The sequence below is a fragment of the Pristiophorus japonicus genome, chromosome 15, assembly GCF_044704955.1.
Source record: "Pristiophorus japonicus isolate sPriJap1 chromosome 15, sPriJap1.hap1, whole genome shotgun sequence".
Lineage (NCBI taxonomy): Eukaryota > Metazoa > Chordata > Chondrichthyes > Pristiophoridae > Pristiophorus > Pristiophorus japonicus.
The window spans coordinates 37,739,906-37,754,770 of record NC_091991.1 but is presented as its reverse complement, the minus strand read 5'-3'; positions in this window follow the sequence as shown (position 1 = coordinate 37,754,770).

The following is a 14,865-nucleotide window of genomic DNA, read 5'->3' as shown; positions in this document are numbered from 1 at the left end:
GTAAAGAAACCAAGGGTAAAAGAAGCACCTCGTCCTCAGCAAAGAAAGCTCTCGGCAAATAGTAATTACTCCCGAGAAAACAATGGACAATTTTTCCCCGTCTACAGTATCATCACCGACTAGTCTCCCCACTAAAAACGTGATCAAGAAGAATGGTGACGTTGTGGTATGTGGACCAGGGAGAATGATCGAGCAATATTGTAGGATTGCCAACAGAAAGGAGCAAATTAAAAACTATATAATCTTCCAATCATAGATATATTCAATAGGGAGTTAGATATGTCCCTTATGGCTAAAGGGATCAAGGGGTAGGGAGAGAAAGTAGGAAAGGGGTACTGAGGTGAATGATCAGCCATGATCTTATTGAATGGTGGTGCAGGCTCAAAGGGCCGAATGGCCTACTCCTGCACCTATTTTCTATGTTTCTATGTTTCTATGTTTGAAGGTAATTCAGTGTCAGAGCAGTGGAAGGTATTCAAAGAGAAGATACTGAGGGTTCAAAGCAAGTATTTTCCCTTAAAGAAAAAGGGTGGCTAACAAATCTTGAGCCCCCTGGATGTCAAGAGGCATACAGGGTAAGATAAAGGGAGACTTATGACAGATACTGAAGACTAAATACTGCAGAATCTCTAGAGGAGTATAGAAAGTTCAGGGGTGAAATTTAAAAGGAAATTAGGAAAGTAAGAGAGAGCATGAAAAAATGTTGGCAAGTAAAATCAAGGAAAACCCCAACAATATTTTATAAATACATTAAGAGCAAGAGGATAACTAAAGAAAGAGTAGGGCCTATTAGAGACCACAAAGGTAATCTGTGTGTGGAGGCAGAAGATGTGGGTATGGTTCTCAATGAATACTTTGTGTCTGTTTTCACAAAAGAGAGGGGCGATGCAGGCATTGCAACCAGGGAGGAGGAGTGTGAAATATTAGATGAAATAAACATAGTGAGATAGGAATTATTAAGGGGTTTAACAGCTTGGAAGTGGATAAATCCCCAGATCTGGATGAAATGTGTCCCAGGCAATTAAGAGAAGCAAAAAATGAAATAGCAGTGGCTCTGGCCATCATTTCGAATCTTCTCTGGCTACAGTGTGGTGCCGGAGGACTGGTAACACTGTACCTTTGTTTTAAAAGCGAGAAAGGGATAGACCGAATAATTACAGGCCAGTCAGGCTAACCCTGCTGATGGGAAAATTATTGGAAAAAATTCTGGGGGACAGGATAAATCTTCATTTAGAAAGACACGGATTAATCAAGGATAGTCAGCATAGATTTGTTAAGGGAAGGTCGTGACTGACTAACTTGATTGAGTTTTTTGAGGAGGTAACAAAGAGGTTCAATGAGGGAAGTGCATTTGATGTAGTGTATATTGATTTTAGCAAGGCTTTTGATAAGGTCCCACAATGCAGACTGGTTATGAAAGTAAAAGCCCATGGAATCCAGGGCAAAGTGGCTAGTTAGATCCAAAATTGGCTGGGAGGCAGGAAGCAAAGGGTAATGGTTGATGGGTGTTTTTGTGACTGGAAGGCTGTTTACAGTGGGGTTCTGCAGGGCTCAGTGCTGGGTCCCTTGCTTTTTGTGGTATATATCAATGGTCTAGGGGTCGGAATTCGTTGCTACTGACAGCTGATACCGCCTGAGTGAGGCAGCAACGGGACGTGAACGACTGAGCAGCGGCGTTAGGCAGGGCCGCCGCCTGATGGGAAATTCAGCTGTCCTTTTTCAAGGGCATAAATATTTGCCGCCCCGCCGACCATCGCCATGGCAATCCTGACATCAGAACGTGTGCAACGCCTCCTTAGCGCCGGTCTCGCCAAATTAATTTTTGCCGCCTCACTTACTGGCTGGCGGGGAACACGTCACAAAAAGTTGCCGTACACGTCAAAGTAACGATTCTGGGGTGGTATTTAAAGGGAGTTGCAACCGGGCCACAGAGGTCACAGTCAGTGCTGCGTTTTTTCCTCGCAGAGTGCGTAGATGTTGGCGTGCTGCGACTACTCAACTTCACAATTAGTATTTCGCAAACGTTGGTGACTTTCAGATTGGATATATTGGCGACCAGCACATTGCAGCTACCTTCTGCAACTTAATGGGGGCAGTGATGGCACACCACATCGTCCTGCGACGAGGACTTGAAAATCGCCATCTACAGAGACAGCTTCAGGCCAATATGGGTCCACGCCAGAGGAGAGGCCCCAGACCTCGGGGCAGGAGGCTTTACAGATCCAGGATTTACCGTGCACATTATTCTTACCTTGATATGTCCAAGGAGCAGTGTATAAGAAGGCTGCGGTTCCGCAAGGAGGTGGTCACCGAGCTCTGCCATCTCCTGCAGACAGACCTTGAAGATGACATTGGCACCAGGACCTCGCTGTCAGTGAAAGTGACAGTTGCCCTCAACTTCGATGCAATCGGCTCCTTCCAGTCTCCTGCAGGCGATATATGTGACATCTCGCAGTTTGCAGTACATTGCTGCATTCGCCAGGTGACCAGCGCTCTCTACAGCCAACTCATGGACTACATAAAGTTCACCATGTCCAGGTAGACACATCAGTAGGAAAATGTAACTACCCCACATTCAAACATTTTCTTCGTTGTCAATTAAGGGTAGTGATTTGTGATGGGAGATTTCCCCAAAAATCACAGGACAGTTTTGATGGAATTTTAAAAATTGTGTTAAATGTAAGACCAGCAATTGCAGAAATGCCGTATAATGAGTGCACTGGAAATTTGCTGAAAAATTGACCATCTCGCTAATTCTGCGGTCACAAAAGGATAAATATTTATGCACATGTTCTAAGTATAATTCCTCACAAAGGACATTCGTGTGATTCATAGGCCTTTGTTTAGCAGGCAGTAAGTACCTCTACTGCTTTGTGGTAGTGGGGCATATTGAGGTAGAGTTTCTGCTTTGGGTGCAATCGGCAATCTGAGCGTAAATTGTAATTAACATTGCGCTGGTTTACAGAAGTGATTCTTTTTTTTTTGCTCAAGTTTCCACTCATTTTCATAACACCAGAAGTAAAATCTACCATGAACCAGCACAATTGAGCCGCATCATTGAACATCATTTTTTTGCATTAAAAATGTTTACTTGATATATTTAAGAGAGCTAACCCGGTGCAGTTTTAGTAATACATCTGAAAGTGGGTTTATCACAAAATATAAGCATTTTTAATCAGAATATCTAGTAGTCCACCTGTGAGTAACTGATTTTAAATAAAATGATGTTAAAAATGTGTACAGAACCATTTACTGGTTGTGCACAATAGGCAGTTTCTTCATATTTTTTAATATTTAAATGCTTTTCTAGGATTCCTATTAGTGTCCTTGTGCCTAAAAAAGGGTTACTTTTAAGAGCCTCCTCGAAGGCCCGCAAACAGGCACAATTTGCGGAAACTTACCATGGTGATTAATTTGATCTGGGGGCGGGGCCAGCATCCAGTGCAATGTTTTTTTAAACTAGCGCAAAAAATCGTGGAAACTAGATTTGTGCTGGAAGTAATTTACACTTCAAATTCCTCATTTTTTTGTACTGGTTTGGACGATTACGGGCGAACTGCACTGAAAAAAACAGCGCATCTAGGGGAAACTCCAGGCCGTTATGTAAATCGCAAGCTGTAGAGGTTCCTGAGGCATTTCACTTCAGGGCTGAAATTGCCCACCACCTGAAACGAGTCGTACTTACCGTTCTTGAAGTGCTCCGGTCGCCCAAATACATAGGGTGGCCAAACCGGAGAAATTCATAACTTTGTGCTATTTTTGGAGAGGGCCGGAAGCGACCTCATCATCGGGGCGGAAGTGGAAGTGGCATGGAGTGGCCGACGCTGCAAATCATCACTTAAAGGGGAGGGCCACTGCGAATGCTGCAGCCACTTTAGTGGCAGACACGGGGCCACAAGGAAGGATTTTGGCCAGGCCAACAGCCTGGCACCGAAGAGGGTATGCTAGGCTGCCTGTTGGCGGCCCTGCCGAACCCGCGGCTATAATTGTCGGCCCGACCTGGCAATTGGTCGACAAAACAAAAATGGAGTCACTGGCCTTGCCGCCAAGCCACAGAAAGGGTATCGACTGCAAAAGCTTTCGGGGGCATCGACTGGCGGCGGTGCTCCTGCGGGGCAATTTTCAAAAGGGCCAATTTCCCACCGGGCAGTTTCGGGAAGGGGTCGCTGCCAGTTGGTAAGGGGTCGGCGTGTGCATGCCACGGCGGGAAAACAGGCGGAGCGGTTCCTTATACCGCTCCAAATCTGAGGTAGGGCAATGTCTAAAATGGCGGTCCCTCCGCGGGGACTCGGCGGCCAATCTGCACTGGCCCATGGCCACCACTTTCACACGACCAGGACCTTATAGAAGGGGCAATTTCGGCCCCTTCCTTTTTGGTTCTCAGAAACAAAAATGAACCGTAGAGAACAGTAAACAGTTTTCTGGGCATGCAAGACTTAAAATAGTCCTCACATAGGGCTCAATTTTCCCCAAGCCCGTTTTCTGGCGTATTGCCAGAGTTACGCCCATTTTTCTCGACCAAAAATATTTTGCCAAAGTTTCTCCGATGTATAATTTGAATTTTGCGCCTCGGAGGGTGCAGCCTGCTGTCTACGGCAAAAAATGAAGCTGCACATGCTGCGCATGCGCGGGAAAAAAACGTTACATTTTTGACGTCGTTCCAGTGGACGCGCATGCTCAGTTCAGCTCAGATTTGGCAATCGGCCATTTTTAAAGAGCCAGTTGTGCATGAGAGAAGGAGTGCTGTGTGAGAGCATTGGAAAAATCGCAGCTGCAGCAATACAAGATGCAACACAGTGCATGGACCAATAATTTCTTACAGAAAGAAGTGGGAAGGCAGTAGTTACTATGATTGAGAACAGATAGCAGGAGCTGGACACCAGCAGAGGTCACATAAAAGTTCCACCCAAAGAAATGAAGAAACGCTGGAACCAACTTGCAGAAGATTACTGTGCAATGGTGACCACCACGTGATCTGGAGGCCAGTGTAAAAAGAAATGGCAGGACCTTGGTCAAGTAGTTAGTGTAAGTAATATTTTCATTTATTCAATGCAATTGCAATTGTAAATGTGACCAGCTGTGTATGTCCCACCCAGCAGAAAGATACGCTCTCTAAAAAGTTGCATTTTCATCTTTGCAGACGAAGGTGGCACATAATAAAAGGGAAAGAACTCGAACAGGAGGAGGCCCGGCAAATCTGCAGCCACTGACACCCTTGGAAGAGAGGGTCGCTGCTTTAATGGGTCCTGTCTGGAGAAAAGCAATCAGTACTGCACAAGCTGGGCCCACACTCGAGGGAGAGGGTAAGTCCTGCAAATTAATTGTGGTCCTTTAAATCAGCCTGCTGCCTGGCCTGCCATGTATGAGCCTACTCATGCCACCCACCCTGCCCCTCCTCTGCAGCTAACCATTTGTCTGTTCTGTTATACTTTGCAGAACTTGAAGCCAACCCTGACAATGCAGAAGATTCAGACGAGGATGAGCCTGACGAGGAGGACATCTTCCAATCCAACGCTCCAATCCAAGAACATGGGGGTGAGGGGGAGGGGATGGAGCTGGATGAAACTCCCACTGTTGTACTGACTTTGGAGGAGGTGCCGCTCATGGAGGTGACAGCCCCTTCTGTGACTAGTGGTTTGAGTGTTGGTGGGACATTCCATGGTTTCACACCTTCCGATGTTGCGGGTCCCAGTGGTATGATGCAGTGAGCATACCCAGGGCCCCACCGTCCCAGGCTGCAGGTCCCATTGAAGGGGTGCAGCGAGCCACACCCATGGGGAGGAGGGGAAGGAGAGCTCGACCGCGCTCTCCTGAGATGCAGGATCTAACAAATGTAGTTCAGATGATGTAATTGAGTGCGGAGAGCATTGACCTTACCCGATCACTCCTGGATGCCATCAGTGGGGTGGCGGAACTGTCGGGAGAAGTAACAGCAATGACATGAGAAATGGGAACGATATCCGGGATCATCAGTGAGGGAATAGTGGCCATGAGGGAGGGAATGTCAGAGGTAGCGCAAACTACGTCACTGACCATGAGGGAGGGAAGGTTGCAGGTAGTTCAGACAGTTTACTCAACATGAGGGAGGGAATGTTGCAGGTCATTGAGACACTGTCAGGGTGCAGGAGGGACGGCATGTTGGAATTAGCTGCTGCAATAAGGGAACACGCCCAGACCCCGCGTCCATTGACAGATTCAACTGTCCCTCCCACTCCAATCCCCAAACCAGTCTCTGAAGAGCCCAAAGCTGTGCCCTCCACATTGCCGCCTGGGCCCTCCAACTTGCCGCCTGATGCCGATGCCCCACCCTCAAGAGGTATGCAGTACCCGAGATGTTAGAAGGAATAAGCTCGGTATCAAGCCCAGAAACGCTGCAGCACTGCCTGCAGGCAGGGGTGGTGGAGTGTGCAAGACCAAGCGCAGCGGGCGGTTTTAGATTAAGATGGAGGAGAGATGGGTGCAGCCTTTCTTTGCTGCTGTTGTTGTTATTATTGTTGCTGTTGTAACTGTTCTCAAATTAGATGTTTTTTGTAAGTTATGTCAATTTACAAGTCTTTAAATGATCTTAAAGAGTGATATTAAAATAAAGTTTGATACAAGAATCATTTTATTAAAGTTAAGTTAAGTACATTGTAAACTTTTGAATAAAATATATTTTACATTAAAACTGAATCATGTTCTATTAACACAACACAACATTATGGAACAGCTGCAAACAGTAAACATGGTCCATGTGGAATAGTTGTCGCTGAGCCCTCAGGCATCAGTAAAGCGTTCACGGATGAGCTGCTGGCACAAGGCTCAACCAGTCATTAAAGGAACACGATGACCCCCCCCACCCCTCCTCCGCCGTCGTGTTCCGGCCTCAGGCACTTGCATGGCCTCCTCCTCCTCCTCCTCCTCCTACTCGTCATCTGCATCTTCCACATCATTATCATCAGCCACTTTCACCGCAGGTGGGTCATCCACCATCGGGTGCTGCTGCCTCATGATGGCTAAGTTATGCAGCATACAGCACGCAACAGTGAACTGACCGCCAATCTCAGGGGAGTACAGCAAGTAGCCTCCGGAATGGTCCAGGCATCGGAACTGCTGTTTCAATATGCCAATGGTCCGATCAGTGAGGCTGCGCGTCGCAATGTGCGACATGTTGTATTGATGGTCAGCTTCCGTCCAGGTTACGCGAAGGGGCGCCATGAGCCGTGTGGCAAGGCCGTACCCTTTGTCTCCCAGTAGCCAGCTCTGCCCTTCTGGCTACTGCTGAAACATGGCAGATATAATGCTGTCGCGTAGGAGGAATACATCATGGGTGCTGCCAGGGTATCTTGCATCAACTGACATGATATGATGCATGTCGTCACACACGAGCTGCACATTAATGGAGTGGAAGCCTTTTCTGTTCCTGTACATCTCGGAATCCTTCAAAAGTGCTCGCAAGGCAATGTGGGTACAATCAATGCAGCCCTGTACCTTTGGGAATGCAATCCTGGAGAAGCCCACAGGTTTGTCATGGATTGCTTGGCTGGTCATGGGGAACTTTATGAAGTCATTCCTACGAGCGTATAGTGCAGTCGTGACCTGGCGAATGGAGACATATGTTGCATGTTGAGAGGTGGCGCACACATCCCCAGTTGTAGCTTGAAATGATCCAGAGGCATAGAATGAAAGTGCAGCTTTAACCTTCACTTCAACTGACAAAGCAGTCTTCCTGATGCTTCTAGGTTGCAGGTCTGCTTTGATCAATTCACAGATCTCACTTACAACTTCTTTGTGGAAACGCAGTCTTCTGACACAGTCTGCATCACTGAGGTGGAGGTACGGACGCCTGTCTTGATATACCCGAGGTGGATAAGGCCTCTTGCCCAGCACCCTAAGGGCTCTGATGTTCCTGACGCGATGAAAAACATAGAAACATAGAAAATAGATGCAGGAGTAGGCCATTCAGCCCTTCGAGCCTGCACCGCCATTCAACAAGATCATGGCTGATCACCCATCCCAGCACCTCCCCCCCACGCCCCCTCCACACCCTCCTGACCCCCCCAGCTGCAAGGACCACATCCAACTCCCTCCCGAACACACCCAATGAACTGGCATCAACAACTCTCCGCGGCAGGGAACCCCACAGGCCAACAACCCCCCGAGTGAAGAAGTCTCTCCCAATCCCAGCCCCAAACAGCCCACCCCCCCCATCCCAAGAGCGTGCCACCCCCTCCCCCCCCCCCGACTCTGGACCCACCCAACACCGGGAACATTCCCCCCGCACCCAACCCGCCCCGTCCCGTTAGAATCCTTCCCAAATGCTGAACACCCCCGGATGTCGAGCCCCCAGCCCCGGCCACCCCGGAGCCACGCCCCCGCGACGCCAACCACACCACATCCACCAACCGCCATCTGCGCAGTCAACCCGTCCACCCCACTCCGAACACTCCCCGCACCGAGGCACAGAGCCCCCAGGCCCACCCCTCCAACACACTTCGCTCCCCCAGACCTCCGCTGCAATGTGGCCCCTCCTGTCCCCCGCCCTGGGTTTCTCCGCCCCCCCACCTCCACCACTCTCCCCTCCATCCCCCGCCCCCGTCTCCCCTCAACTTCCCTCTGCCTCCCCACACAGGCTCCCATCTTGGGGGCGGTAACCTTCTGGGGCAGGGAATTTTAGCCCCCAGCGTGTAAGTCCTGCTCCTGCCGCAGAATTGGCCTTACCACCCCTCAATGGAAGCGGAGTGCAATTTCCCACACTCCACTTCCTTTGGGGGCAGATACCGGGGCACGACTGGATGCTCCTGTGACAGTTTGAACTGGTGGTCTCCACTCTCCCGTCCTGTGACAGTTGGAACTGGTGCTCTCCACTCTCCCATTCTGTGACAGTTGGAACTGGTGCTCTCCACTCTCCCGTCCTGTGACAGTTAGAACTGGTGCTCTCCACTCTCCCGTCCTGTGACAGTTTGAACTGGTGCTCTCCACTCTCCCGTCCTGTGACAGTTGGAACTGGTGCTCTCCACTCTCCCATCCTGTGACAGTTGGAACTGGTGCTCTCCACTCTCCCGTCCTGTGACAGTTTGAACTGGTGCTCTCCACTCTCCCGTCCTGTGACAGTTAGAACTGGTGCTCTCCACTCTCCCGTCCTGTGACAGTTGGAACTGGTTGAATCAATTGTCGCCTGCAGAGCACCATGATGCAGAAGGCTCGCAAAAGGTATGGCATTGTCAGTATTGCCCCTCAAAGCATCAGGAAAGCAGGCAGCACAAGTTTGCAGTTGTAGCTCTCCAGGTCTGTATGGATGGACCACACCCAAAGATCTTGTGACTTCTCTTTCTCTCCTCCCCCCTTTGAGTCTTGTGATTCTCTCTCTCCCTCCCTCTCCCCAGGCTCCAAGCCATCCGATCGGCACCTCGCTCTCTCTGTCTCCTCCCCCTCCCCCCCCATGGCTTGTTTTGTAGCCGAACGCTGAGCCGCTGTGTCCGGGCGTGAGGCCGATTCTGCCGGCCAAACCTACGACCCTCCAGCCCTGCTTCAAGACGTTCGCTGGTGGCGTGTGAGTGAGTAAAAAAATGAGAAAACTTCTGAAATCCAACAAATTTACACTTCTACGTTGACAGATTTTTAAAAAGTTGAATTTTATTATTGATATTGACAACTCCCTCCAAAATCATCGATTATAAATTGTTTTTCAGCGCAGATTTGTGAATGTGCGCTGGTTTTCTTAACTCACCAGAAGGTTTTTCAGGAGTGGCCAGATACGCTAACCTAAGAGAAAAAAATGTTGGCTAAACTGCGAACAATTGAAAAAACCGGCACAGACATGATGTAAAAAAAAAACTGCCCTAAAAAAATCGTAACTAAGCCAGTTACGGTGGCGCAGATCGCAGGGGGAAACTTGGAAAAAAATAAATATGCCAGAAAAAAGGGCGCGCGCCAAAAAGACGCCGCAAATGACCGGGGAAAATGGAGCCCATCTTATGCTCTCTGCTACGACTTAAAGTGTAGGTTTTTGTATGCTGGTGCTGCTTATGCCGCAATGATGCACGGTATGCTTTGCTTTGACATGGGCTGCCCTTGACCAACTGTAATTAGCCCTAGTTACATCTTCTGTGTTTTACTTCAGTGTGGAAGGCACCTGCCACTAGGAACTTTCACAGTGGGCAGAATTTCAAGTGGTGCTGCAGCGACATAAAAGGCAAGGCAGCCAGTAAAACAGATCGAGGCACCTAAAAATAAGTGGCTACATGTGGAGGACAGAAATCAGTAAGCAGAAAAAGTCCACAAAGGGCAAAGATGAGTCTGATTAAAGTCTGTAAAAGTTAACAATAATGTCAAGGCAGAGAATGTTTCTCAACAAGGGATGGAATTTTTTTGATAATCTTTTGTGATTAAAAATTGACGAGGTAACCGTCTCATGTAGCCAAATAATATGTTGCTGGGAAGCTCTGCTTAATAATTAATACAGCCACTCCTATTGAAAAAGATACAACTAATGAAGTCTAAGGGGGGGAATTTTAACCTAAGAAAATGGGTGGATTGGTGGCGTGGGGGTAGTTAAAGTGTTACAAATCAGAATCCCGACCTGAACCCACCTCCAACCCGCCCACTTCCAGTTTAACGGAGGCAGGATGGGGGTGGGATGGGGGCGGGCAGCCAACCCACTGCCAGGAGGCGGGCCATCTTTCTAAATATTATAACGAGGCAGGAAGCCTCTCCTTTAACCTCAATTTTGTGTTCAACTGTAGCTGGTCGGGTTTTGCACACCTCGTAAAACCTGCCAGCTATAGCAAGGCGAGGATTACTGTATCCAGGAGGTAAGTGCCTTTACACCTAGTTCCTGGATCCAGAATCCCTGCAGAACCCGCCCCCCCGCCATGATCGGAGACGCCCCCCCACCCCCACCACGAGGCCTCCGATCTGTATTTTATACTCATGAACACTCTTAGTTCAACTTAACTCTATTTATTTGGGAGTTCTCAGTCAGCCATGTGGAGCTTAAGAAGGTGTTCCTGCACAGACCCTCTCTCTCAATACAGCTCCCTATACCTCCTAACTAGAGGGCGTATACATTATCTCGTTACACCTTTCCTTTCAATATAAACGGATAGTTAACTTCTCATGAATACATGTATTAAACAACTACAAGTTTAACAAACAACAACAAAACTTTTGTCTTATTAATTCTTTATCCAAGTGTCCAGTGTCCATGATTTCTTATGTCTGTACATAATGCTCCAGGTATTTTGGTGTTGTGTGGATTCTGTTGCTTCGCCTCAAACTGGTTGTTTCAGTGGTGTCCTGTGTACTGATCGCTTTAGACGCTTTATCAGTGCTCTGAGGGGAAATATCAGGCAACATATCCCTGTTTTCATGTGTTGTTGTTGAAGTGCTGTTTCGCGTGTTAGTTGGCTGTGTAATCAGCGGATCGCGTGTGGGTGTCACTGAGATCTCTGGAGTTTCGATGAATGTCTCAGTGCTCTTTCTCAGATGTTTCCTATTTCTGCGATACTCACGGCCACCTTCTGTAATGACTTGATATGAACGAATGCCGACTTGTTTCTGAACCTGAGCTTTTTGCCTCTCTTTGCTTTCTCGCGTTTGTTTGATCACTCTGTTTCTCCTTCCTGCAGTGTAAGAAGTGCTGTAGCACCTTTGTTGTAGCAGTGTGCTTGTTTGGCATGGTTCCTTCCGTTGTTGATGATGACGTCGTGTATGATCCTTGGTTTGAGTAGTTCATTTGCGATTGGGATGTTTGTCTTTGTGCGGCGAATGAGTAAGCGTTGCGCTGGCGAACTATCAAGGCCTTCAGTTGTTGTCTTTTGCCAGATGAGAAGGTTCAAGTAAAAGTCACCACAGTCTTTCTTTGTCTTTTTGATTAACCGCTTTCGAGTTTAACCGCGTTCTCAACCTTTCCATTGCTTTGTGGGTCGGGGTTTCTGCCTGACAGCTTTGACATCTTCAAAGTCTGTTTTAGTGAGCTTCATGGATTTCATTTGTGCAACTCTGGCCTCTGTAGCTTTACAGAACATCACACATTTATCGAGTGTTAGGCTTGATTCTTGCAACAGCCTCTTACGCAGAGTGTTATCAGATATTCCGCAGTCTATGCGGTCTCTGATTAAATCATCCCTCAAATTGCCGAAATCACATGATGATGCTAGCTCTCTCACTTTTACGAGATATCTGTCAAACCGCTCGTCCCCTTTTACACGGGTACCGTTCATAGGTGATGTTGGTTTTTACCCTTACAGTGCTCTTCCCAGAGCTTCAAAATCATCTCAAATTTCCTGCTTGTCTTCCTCTGATTTGTAAGGAAGATTATTGTGGATATCTAGGGCATCGCTGCCAATGGCAGTGATATATGTTGCAACCCTAACTCTATCTGGTTTTTCCACAATATTTGTGAGCATTTCATTGCTGTCCCACAGTTGTTTGAATTTTTTCCAGTTGGCTTTCAAATCGGCAGTTGCCCGCAATGGAGGTGTGAGAGGAATGTGCGCGGGAGTTGGACCGTGATGGTCATGATAGCTCGCTACAGTTTAGGACTTTGAGTTTGTCACATACATGTATATAGTTCAAATACCTAGAGAATTGGAACAAGTCTAATAGTAAAATATCGTGGCCATTTAATTGTAGAAATACTTTTTCAATCGAGGCTCTACAATAGCTTATGCCACTTTAAGTTTACTTTACTAAGACCTCTAGATTATTTTACAAGCTTATGACTATTTATCGGCCTTCACGGATCCACGCGCGATGTGTAGGAAGCACGTTCTGCACTGCACTGCTTAACGTCAATTTCGATCGGCTTGAAAAAGTCTTACAGTTCCAATATTTCGGACGTAGATGCATTTGATGAAAGATCGGCAGTCTCCACTTCTGACACCATGTATTTTACAGTCTCTTGAACACTCATGAACACTCTTAGTTCAACTTAACTCTATTTATTTGGGAGATCTCAGTCAGCCATGTGGAGCTTAAGATGGCGTTCCTTCACAGACACTCTCTCTCAATACAGCTCCCTATACCTCCTAGCTAGAGGGTGCTATACTTTATCTTGTTACACGATCCCCCAACCTGCCCCAGGCCTCCAATTCTGCCCCTCAAGCCTTCCACCCCCGCAGGCCTCCGATTACCCACCCACCCCCAGGCCTCCATCCTCCCAGGCCTTCAATACCCATCCTCAGGTCTCCCCCTTCCCCTGCCAGACTGCTGATCCCCCCCACGAGGCCTCTCCCCCAAGGCCACCGATCCCCGCCCCATCCGACCCTCCCCGTGCTGCTTCTCCAGCTCCCATTCCCTGTTGGACCCCACCCCCATCCTCCTCTAGCCTCCAACTCCTTATGCTTATTCCGGCTCCCACCCCCTTGAGCTTCTCCTGGCCCCCGAACCCCCACCCCCCCCAATCTTCTCCCGGCCCAACCTTGACCCCCTGATCTTCTCCTGGCCCCTGACCCCTCGAGCTTCTCTCAGCATGACCCTCCATGTGATCCTTCCCTATCTCGTGTGCGGCCTAGTGAGACAAGCCTACCCGCCAGGAGTCAGCCAGCCTCTCAATCTGGCTGGCTGCAGATGGGAAACAGAGGCTTCGCATGCAAGTAGGACCCTGCCATTAAAATTGATAGGGCCTGATTCATCCAGGTTTCCCAGCTGGCTCGGAGCCCCCTTACCCCCAAACCGGTTCCCCTTTAAAATGCAGCCCTAAAAATCTATCATTAGTTTTCTTATTTCTGTGTTGTGTATAGATCTACCTTGTCGACAAAAGACAAGTATTTTTTTTTGAAGAGAAAGATAATTGTAATAAGCTATTGGCTTTGTTTTTTTTAACCAATAATGATTTGATAAAAGTTCATCCCTTTAGTGGTAGAACAAAAGTGATATCGACTTTTGAACCTCAGGGGCATCCCAATAAGTAACTTGGCTTTCTATTCAGTAGGAAGCACAGAAAGTATTTGTATCTTGTAATCCAGGCTTCCAGAATCCCTCCTGAGAGAAAACAAAACAAGGCCATGATGAAAAAGCAAGGAACAACATCATCATTGCGTACAAAGTCATTAAGGAGATTAGACCAGTAAGAAAGAGTAAAATCAACAGGATAGTCTTTGCTTATTTAATGATTAATAATTTATGATCGGGTGCAGGGCTTCAATGTTTCATTAAAAGAAGACAACATATTCAAAAATGCAGCAATACAGCTGAAAGTGCTGGGATACAATATGATTTACACAGAGTATGGGAAACATTCCAGTGGAACACATAAAAGCAAAGGTAAAAGCATGGTCGAAGAGTCATCATAGGCAGTCCTTCAAAGCAAGGATGACTTGCTTCCACACCAAAAAGGGATGAGTTGACAGGTGTTTCAATGAAGGACCTAATATTCCTGATCCCGAACTACATCTTGAAGGGTGGAAGATGCCTGTGCTTGGATTTTTTTAACAAGTGGTGGCCGTTGCACACCAGCCACAACATGGGCTTGACAGAGTTAGGCCTTGGTCCAGTGGCAAGGATTAACAAAGACGACTGGAGACCAGCTCTGCTGTACGGACCGAGCACGCACACTTATCGCAGTGTGGGCTGGCTCATGCTGCCACTGGGCCCTTGCCTCTTCTGGGCCCCAGACTCACGCCTCTCCTGGGCCCCGGTCACTTCCCTCTACAAACTCTTGCCACTCCTTCGCCCCTCCTGCTGTGCCTGCCCGCACAGCAATCAGCGACCTGACTTAGCAGCCGTCGCCCTCCTTCAGTGGTATGCCACCGCATGCTGCTCCCTCTGATGGTCCCGGCCTGCTGATGGTCTTGTAGGCCGGGACCACGCCGATTTTCAGGCCGAGCCGGGACGCCGCATGCTGCTCCCTCTAATGCAGCAACGCTAAGGTAAGTACAGTTT